Source organism: Crinia signifera, chromosome 1 (assembly GCF_055691185.1).
Source record: "Crinia signifera chromosome 1, ASM5569118v1, whole genome shotgun sequence".
Taxonomy (NCBI): domain Eukaryota; kingdom Metazoa; phylum Chordata; class Amphibia; order Anura; family Myobatrachidae; genus Crinia; species Crinia signifera.
Genome location: NC_139217.1, coordinates 353,394,093 through 353,402,693, shown reverse-complemented (window position 1 = coordinate 353,402,693; position 8,601 = coordinate 353,394,093). Strand labels below are relative to the sequence as shown.

The following is an 8,601-nucleotide window of genomic DNA, read 5'->3' as shown; positions in this document are numbered from 1 at the left end:
AAAATTAACATAAATAAGTCAGAACTTCTAACACTCTCTGGTCAACCCCCCCCCCTCCCCCCCCAATTCCCGGACAATCCAGAATTACATTTTATTCGGTCACAATTCTCCCACATCAAATACCTGGGTATTCAAATTCCCAACAAACTTGAACATCTCTATAAATTAAACTTTTTACCATCTTTACAGAAAATAGGCAGGATCTACCTCTTTCTCTACTGGGACGAACGGAGGTGATAAAATCAGTCTTAATCCCCAAACTCACCTATATTATGCAACTATTGCCCAGATATGCACTGGATTGGATTCTGACCATTACACCATACCGGCACTAGATTAAAAATTATTCTTCCCGGCGGGCAGCAGTAGCAGGAGGATGCAGCCGCCGGGCCCCGCTGTACACCCGCATAGCAACAACCCCGGGGACTTCACCTTCGTGTCTTCTACGGAGGCGGACGATCTTAGTGGCTCTATAGCGGCTCCTGATATGAAATTAAATCTTGGTGGAGACTTTACAAAAGAATCCACAGCCACCACATTTCTTCGTCAGAGGGGTTATGGATGGCTGCTAGAAGTAGAAGAAAATGATCCCGAAGACAACAAACCTCTTTTGGAGGAGTTGGACATTGATCTTAAGGATATTTACTACAAAATACGATGTGTTTTGATGCCAATGCCATCGCTTGGGTTCAACAGACAAGTAGTTCGAGACAACCCGGATTTCTGGGGACCACTAGCCATTGTCCTATTCTTTTCAATGATCTCTCTATATGGACAATTTAGAGTTGTGTCCTGGATCAGAACAATTTGGATATTTGGATCATTGACCATCTTCCTACTTGCAAGGGTACTTGGTGGAGATGTGGCTTATGGACAGGTTCTTGGTGTAATAGGATACTCCCTGCTTCCATTAATTGTGATTGCTCCTGCACTTCTAGTGGTTCGACCCTTTGAAATTGTTTCTACAATAATAAAGCTCTTTGGTGTGTTTTGGGCTGCCTACAGTGCTGCGTCTTTATTAGTTGGAGAAGAATTCAAGACAAAGAAGCCCCTTCTAATTTACCCAATCTTTTTATTGTACATTTATTTTTTTATCTTTGTACACTGGAGTGTGATTATGTGTTTCTCAAATACTCTGTTCATTTGTTTAAGTGTAATGCTGGATGGATCGGAGAGAGGAAACTCTGCCCATAGAGCTCCTTTCCAAATTATTGGTGTGTATTAACGCCTATCTGTATATACGTATTACCCCTCAAGCCCTGTCAAAGGGGCTTACTCTATATGGCAATATAGTGCAGGCCCAGCTGGCATGGAAAGGATCAAAGTCATTTAAAGATCTAATGTGTAGCTTTTTTTAAATTCAAATATTCACATGTATCTTTGTCTTCAGTTTAAATAGAATTGAATACCTTCCAAGAAAGACGCATTTAATGGATCTGGTTTTCATACGGATGCTGGGTTGTGGCACCTGGTGTTGTATATGCACTATATATAGCTACAGCCCATAAATTAGCAGAAATGAGACTATTGCATTGGATCTATAGGTCTGTGTATAGAAGGCTACTTGTTGGAATTACACAGGCCTATTTTGATGTAAAATATATATACACATACACTTCACACGCACGCGTGCGTACGTTCTATCTGTTTTTACCCCTAGTACTAAATGTAAAAGTAACTTTAGTCTTCTTTATGGGATGATACACTTAAATAGTCCCCCTTTTATCATGTGAGGGTTCTTTTATCACCCTCGAAAATGTACAGTCTTTGAATTATTCCTTTTTAGATGTTTTTTATTTTAACAATGTGTCAAAATCTACAGTCTTATTGAGAGTGTGGTAATTCTATTCTATTTTAGGAATATTTTCACAAAGGATTTGTCCCATTTAAACTTTCTCTCTAAAACAAAAATATAGAACCTCAATCTATAATAATATAGATATAGAGGAGTGTCCAGATTTTCTAGATTGGGGATGTGCCATTAACTTTTGCTGGACAAAAATTCTTTCAGTGTGTTTGCTAAACTATGACTGGTTAGAGTACCAGCAAGTTCTAGCTTTCGTAAGATGCAATCATGGAAGATCAGTAATGGGCTACCAAGTACATAGAAATGTAAGCTCAAGTACCTTGAGTTGGTTTAGAGATATGTGGGTTTGGAGTTACTATGTTCTTAATGCCAAAACCAACCCAAGTTTGGATTTGTCTGGATTTTTCTTATTGGCTATTTTAAACACGTGACATCTGAGAGCCACTAAAATGCCTTTTTGAGATCCACGTAAATCCAAACCCTCTAATTTGGTCATATTATTATTACTTTCTTCATCGAAAATAACATCTGTTATATTCGTGTTCCTATACTGTGATGTACATCCTCCAACTTTCGTTTTTTTGGAGAACCTTGCAATCTCTCTTGGGTTTCCAGGTATGGTGTCTTTCTGTAGATTGGGGCGCTATGCTTAAAATCTGTTCAGACACTGTTGTGATGGACCCCTGTGTATCTCCCCAACTGGCCTTGCCATTCCCTTTCTTGTTAAAATAGTTGGCTACACTCCTCACAGTACCGAGGCACAAACTTCTCAGAATTGAAACCATAGAGCAGCAGCACAAATGTACATTTTCTTTTTCAGGTTTGTATATTTTGTAAGTACATATGTACTGGTTTTCTGGATAAAAGATCATATACAGGTTGAGTATCCCGTATCCAAAATGCTCGGGACCAGGAGAATTTTGGATAACGGATTAGTCCGTATTTCGGAATATTTTAATTTTTCAATGATGTATTTTGAAGTATCTTGCATTTATGCTGTATAAACACATAAAATAAACACAAATATATTTTATTATCACATAAAATACACAGAAATATATTTTATTTGTTCAAAAAACAAGGTTTCAAAACATGAAACAAAATTTGTGTACTATTTAAGATATTGAATTTGAATGCCAAGCAATCATTGCCTTGCACATATATAGTGCCAGTGACATAGCATTCCCTCAGTAGTGCTGTTACAAATGTCCCCAGTGAGTTTTTAGCAAAAAAAAATAATTTTTCTCACTTTCTGAAAAGTATGGTTTTCGGAATAATTCGGATAACGGATATTCGGATACGGGATACTCAACCTGTACCTGAATTTATAAATGTTTTTCATTTGGCCCTAATAAGTGGATCATCTTGACGTTAATGCTCATACTTTTTACAATGATGAGTTTCTTCTTTTTTGTCTATTCCAATTTTCCTTGTTAATACTATTACATTGCTGCTCTGAACAAAACCTAGACCTAATAATTACCCTTCTATTAAAGTGCAATGTTTGTGGGACGGTGTATTCTTTGGTTGTTAAAGATGAGTTTTGTTTTTTTTTATTTCAAGTATTCAAACTATTCTGTAGATATGGTAAATAAATATTTATGAATTTGCTGGCTCTCCACCAATGTAACAGTTTATGATGTGATGCCCATCATTTCTTTAATTCTGCTGTTACATATGAAACTTTTTTATAGATTTATTCTAATTTCTGATTCAATGCAAAAAAAATAAACTGCAGAGATTATTCTTCCCCTACTCCAGGAGCGCCCTACTCCACTCCCCCAAAAAACTCATACCCACTCACATCTACTCGCATACATTCCTTAGAGACACTTACGAAGCCTGGCACTTTCTTTGCAAGACACTTGGAAAGAACCCTTCCAACTCTCCCTGGCTACCAATATGGGGCAATCCAGCGTTTATCCCTGGAATACAATCCGCAGCTTTTAACCCTATAAAATCAAAGGGTTTAACCTTAACCACCCGGGGGGCAAAACCAAAACTTTCACGCAATTAAGGGAGACATTTGGATTGACTCAGACGGCAGTATTCAATGAAAAAGTTCTCCGTGCATGGAGAGCGTTTTATTTCGCTCTCCATGCACTCTCCATGTTCCGGAGCCTCCCACTATTCAATGTATTGAAGACTCGCCGCCACTCGCGGCGAGTCTTAACCCCTGCAGCAGGGAGCTGGCAGGAAGCCGGGTGACGGAAGCAGCCAGAGAGATTATAGTCTCCCTGGCTGCTCCAGAGGAATGTGGAGGGGAGGGGGGCTCTCCGGGACCCAGGCAGCACAGGCTGCCCCCCCCCTATAGCCAGCGGGGGACCCAGTATTCACTGCACCCGATCGTGCATATTAACGATCGGGTGCAGTGAATATATGAATATGTAATGAGCGGCTCCGGCCCCCTGCTGGCTGCACTGTGTAAAAAAAAATAAAAAATTTAACAAAATATTTTTTTTTAAATTAAATATATATTCATGTGCTATAAGCACATGAATAAAAATAACATGCCCCTTCACAGAAAAAAAACTGATTTTTTTACACCAAAATTTAAAAAAAAAAAAAATTTTAGTTTAAAAGTTTACATTCCAGCTCCCCATCAAAAGATGGAGAATTGCTACACGGAGAGACACGGAGAAAATCACTTAGAAAGACGGAGAATATTTCACATTGAATAGGGTTGCTCGCTTTTGGAGAGCAAAATGCTCCGTCCAAGGCGAACAAAGCACAAATTCTCCACAAAACACGGAGAACTTTTCTCATTGAATACTGCCCATAGTGCTCTTTTTCCAATTATGCAGCTCATACACTATGCTAAATCCCTCCCACCTAATTCCTTCACACAATCAATGCAAGATTCCCTATTCAAGATCATTTCAAAATTTCAATTTAAGAAATTCACAACAAGACTAATATATTTTGAACTCCTTAGCCCACTTACACAAACAGCCTGGTCTCGTGCCACCTTAGCGTGGTCACAGGAACTGCCAGATATTCTTTCCCATGACACTTTATTTAAATATCACGGAGAAAATAGGAGTGCTTTAAAATCCTCTTTATTACAAGAAACTCACATAAAAACATTATACAGAGCATATATTTATCAAGGACAAAGAAGCCATTACGTAGATGATGAGTCCGGCCGATGTCCAAAATGTAGATGTAGCTCTGCGACTCTGCTTCAAAAATGTTTGTAGTAAGTTTTGTAATAAGATAATATGCTACATAAACACAAAATTCATTTATCAGTCACCTTACATCCTGTGCCTCTGCTCTTTGCAAACCTTATATTTGGCAACTCTCAGGTCCCCATACCCAATACATCCCTTTTTTGACAATTTTAGTTACAACTGCAAAAATGTTAATGTAACACCCTGCTCAGTGGTTGAGATGTAATGCACTCACCGGGGTCGCTGGTGTTAATCACCCCACCGCACAGGTTCTTCTTTTTCCTTGGAGAGTTAGTAGAAGGAATACCGGCTCACACGAGTGTTGTCCTTTTAAGGCCTCGCTTTGAGATAATTTATTTTGCGTAAGAGGTCAAGTAAAAAGGGAGTAACCCAGAGGGACACTGCCCATGGGCAGTCTCCTATAATTGCAATGGGTTATCACAATAAATGCAATACATTTCTATATTCACTTCAAAGGTTCAATATCTCCCTTAGCAGACATATATATCTTAACTGTTTTAGAGTAACTGTTTTAAAGTAGCATAGACTTAACTGTTTTAAAGTAGCATAATTCAGAACATACATCACATGCACATATTCACAATTCACAGTGCAATATACTGTAGGTAAATATCAACAGTCTCCTTTATAACTGTACCATTTAGTGCAACTTAAATGCTCAAATCCCAGTTGAATAGTCACGTGGTACTGATGTTTGGGATATACATGCACAGTGGCGCCGGAACGGGGGGGGCGAGGGGGCAGCTTGCCCCCCCCCCAAAATTACTGAGGCGCTAAAGCAGCTGTGCGGGCGGGCGGCTGATTAATCTTGATCCAGCCTCCCGCCCGTCCGCCTATGTAAGCCCCAGGAGAGAAGGGGTTAATGGCAGAGCGGGGACGGAGAGAGGGAGGCTGAGCGGCAGAGCGGGGACGTCAGCGTGACCCCCGCCGACCTCCAGCAGCGTGACGCCCGCCGACCTCCAGCAGCGTGAGAAGACCCGGCGCCGGGTACTGCCGCAGCCAGGTGACAGAGGGAGCGCGGAGAGGTCTGTGACCCCCGCTGACCTCCCCGAGTATTAGCACCGCCGGCCACGCACTGAGAGGCGGCTAGGCTAGGCTGCCTTGTGTATAATGCCCACGCATATATGCCGCTGCCTTGTGTATAATGCCCACGTGTATATGCCGCTGCCCTGTGTATAATGCCCATGCGTAAATGCCGCTGCCCTGTGTATAATGCCATGCGTAAATTCCGCTGCCCTGTGTATAATGCCCATGCGTAAATGCTGCTGCCTTGTGTATAATGCCCACGCATATATGCCGCTGCCCTGTGTATAATGCCCATGCATATATGCCGCTGCCTTGTGTGTAATGCCCACGCATATATGCCGCTGACCGGTGTATAATGCCCACGTGTATATGCCGCTGCCAGTGTGTATAGTGCCCGGGGGTAACATCAGCAATTTAGGGGGCGCCAAGATGAGATTATATCTTGCCCCCCCCCCCAACCTAAAAACGTTCCAGCGCCCCTGTACATGCATGTATATAAAACCCTTTGTGTAATAATGGAGTGTATTCCTCAAAAGTAGTGACTTTGGACATAGTGCAGTAATGTCATTAATATTCAGCACACTTGTTAAATAGGTGACTCATGAGTGTCCAGAATGTTCACAAGTATGATATGGCAAGAGCTCACCACTGCAACGGGGTCCTGTCACTGCTAGGATGACAGTGACTGTAAATACTTTATTGGAAAACTTGACTGTATGCTGGATATACACTGATGAAACACATGGTTGCTTGTTGTAGCAATGTTTAGAATATGGAAGGCTTATGCACCCTGTCACTAATAATGCAGAATAGTTGTAGAGTCAGGTGCTGATGTTGCATATGCAGAATAGTTGTAGAGTCAGGTGCTGATGTTGCATATGCAGAATAGTTCAAATGCAAGATACTTCAGATGCAGAGTACTTTAAATGCATAATACTTCAGTTGTAGGATACTTGCCAGGACCTCTGTTGGCCCTCTGCTGCTGCTGGTACTCCCACTGGGTTCTCTCTCTCTGCCCAGGGCCACTCCCGATGCCTCAGCTCCAGGGACGCAGGCCCACTCTCTCTCTGACCCTTGCAGCTGCACACTTGCTGATGGGGCTGACAGGCTGTCCTCACTGACCAGCGCTCTGTGCATGCTGCCAGTCTGTGCCCACCATACACTTCAGGACTGGCTGCTTCATCTTCACCCAAGTCAGGCCGCTTTCCCCAGCCTTCAGGGTTCTGCCAGCTTCATCATTCACCAGTCAACAACTACACACTTCTCACACTGCTCTGCTGTCTCAGACTCCCAGGGAGAGATTCCATCCAGGATTTCCCACCTTTTCTGCAAACTTGTCAGTTCTGTAACAATGTTTCTTTTTGCAAACTGACCTGCCTTGCTGTGAGCTGAGCTGTTAACCCCTTTTGTGCTGCAAGCTATATCAGCTCAGCTCTGTGCAACTCAAGTAGTACTTTTTAATACAGTCATGCTGGCACCTGTAGTGCCACAGCTACTTTATGCCTGCAGGCCTTTACAGTATTTTCATTACATTATGCTGCTGGCACTTGTAGTGCCCCAGCTTGTGGGGTGCCACATTAATATTAAAGAAATGGTTATCTTTGACCCCACCCTCCCTGTCAAATCTTCACCTGATGCTAAACAAACTAATGCACTTTGACAAATATGACACGTCTCTACCAAGTGCTAGCACAACAAGTTTCCTAAGACGTTGGAAAGTATACAAAGTTTTATAGCAATCCGTTTTAACATGACCCTCTCCAGAAACCAACCCTTTATGGGATATATAGTCTTAGCACTAGTGTAATTTACTCTATAATGTTGGTCTCAATATGAGTTGGTGTATGTTATGCTCCTCGGGGCGTAGATGTTGCTAAAATTATACCAGTCTGCCTTATCTCGTGTGATCAGGGCCGGCGCCAACACTAGGCAGGTCTAGGCATTTGCCTAGGGTGCCGGCCACTGGAGGCCACCTACCCCCCCTGGACACGGAGGTGCAGGCGCCCGCCGCAGTATCGCCCACACAACACCCCCTCACCCCGTGGCGCAGTATCGTCCGCATCCCCCCACCCCACCAGAGTGCGTGTACTGCCCGCTGAAATATCCAAATTGTTTTAAATGTCTATTCAAATGTTTAATTTGGAATACATTATGATATAGCATTACATCTTACAGAAAAACAGTATAAATGTTAATACAGGTCGATTCCATTCCACTTTCTGAGCTCTATTGCAGACTATGTTGTGCACTGCCATTACAGCAGACTATGTATCCCTTATTATTGACCAAACTTAAGAATTGATGTACTGTTCCGGCCTTAATGGATCACAAATGGCTTATTTGTTATACTGTTTGAGCTGTCTTAATGTTCATTTTGTGCAAGTGACAAAACCCAAAAAAACAAAATTATATATGGGTTCTTTTTACCGAGTATTTTCCTCGCAAATGTCCACTCCCTGACTAATGAAATGGATGAGCTGCTGCTTAGCATGGCCAGCTGTAGCCTTTTAAAGTCCTGTTCAGTGTCCATCTTTACTGAAACCTGGCTAAATTAAAGTATTCCTGAAAATGGGG

General features: G+C 42.0%; 1 pseudogene; it reads left to right on the top strand.

The window, feature by feature from the left end:
* Window positions 1–356: 356 nt before the first annotated feature.
* On the top strand, window positions 357–2,660 carry LOC146008762 (protein YIPF4 pseudogene; annotated as a pseudogene).
* The last annotated feature ends 5,941 nt before the right edge of the window (window positions 2,661–8,601 follow it).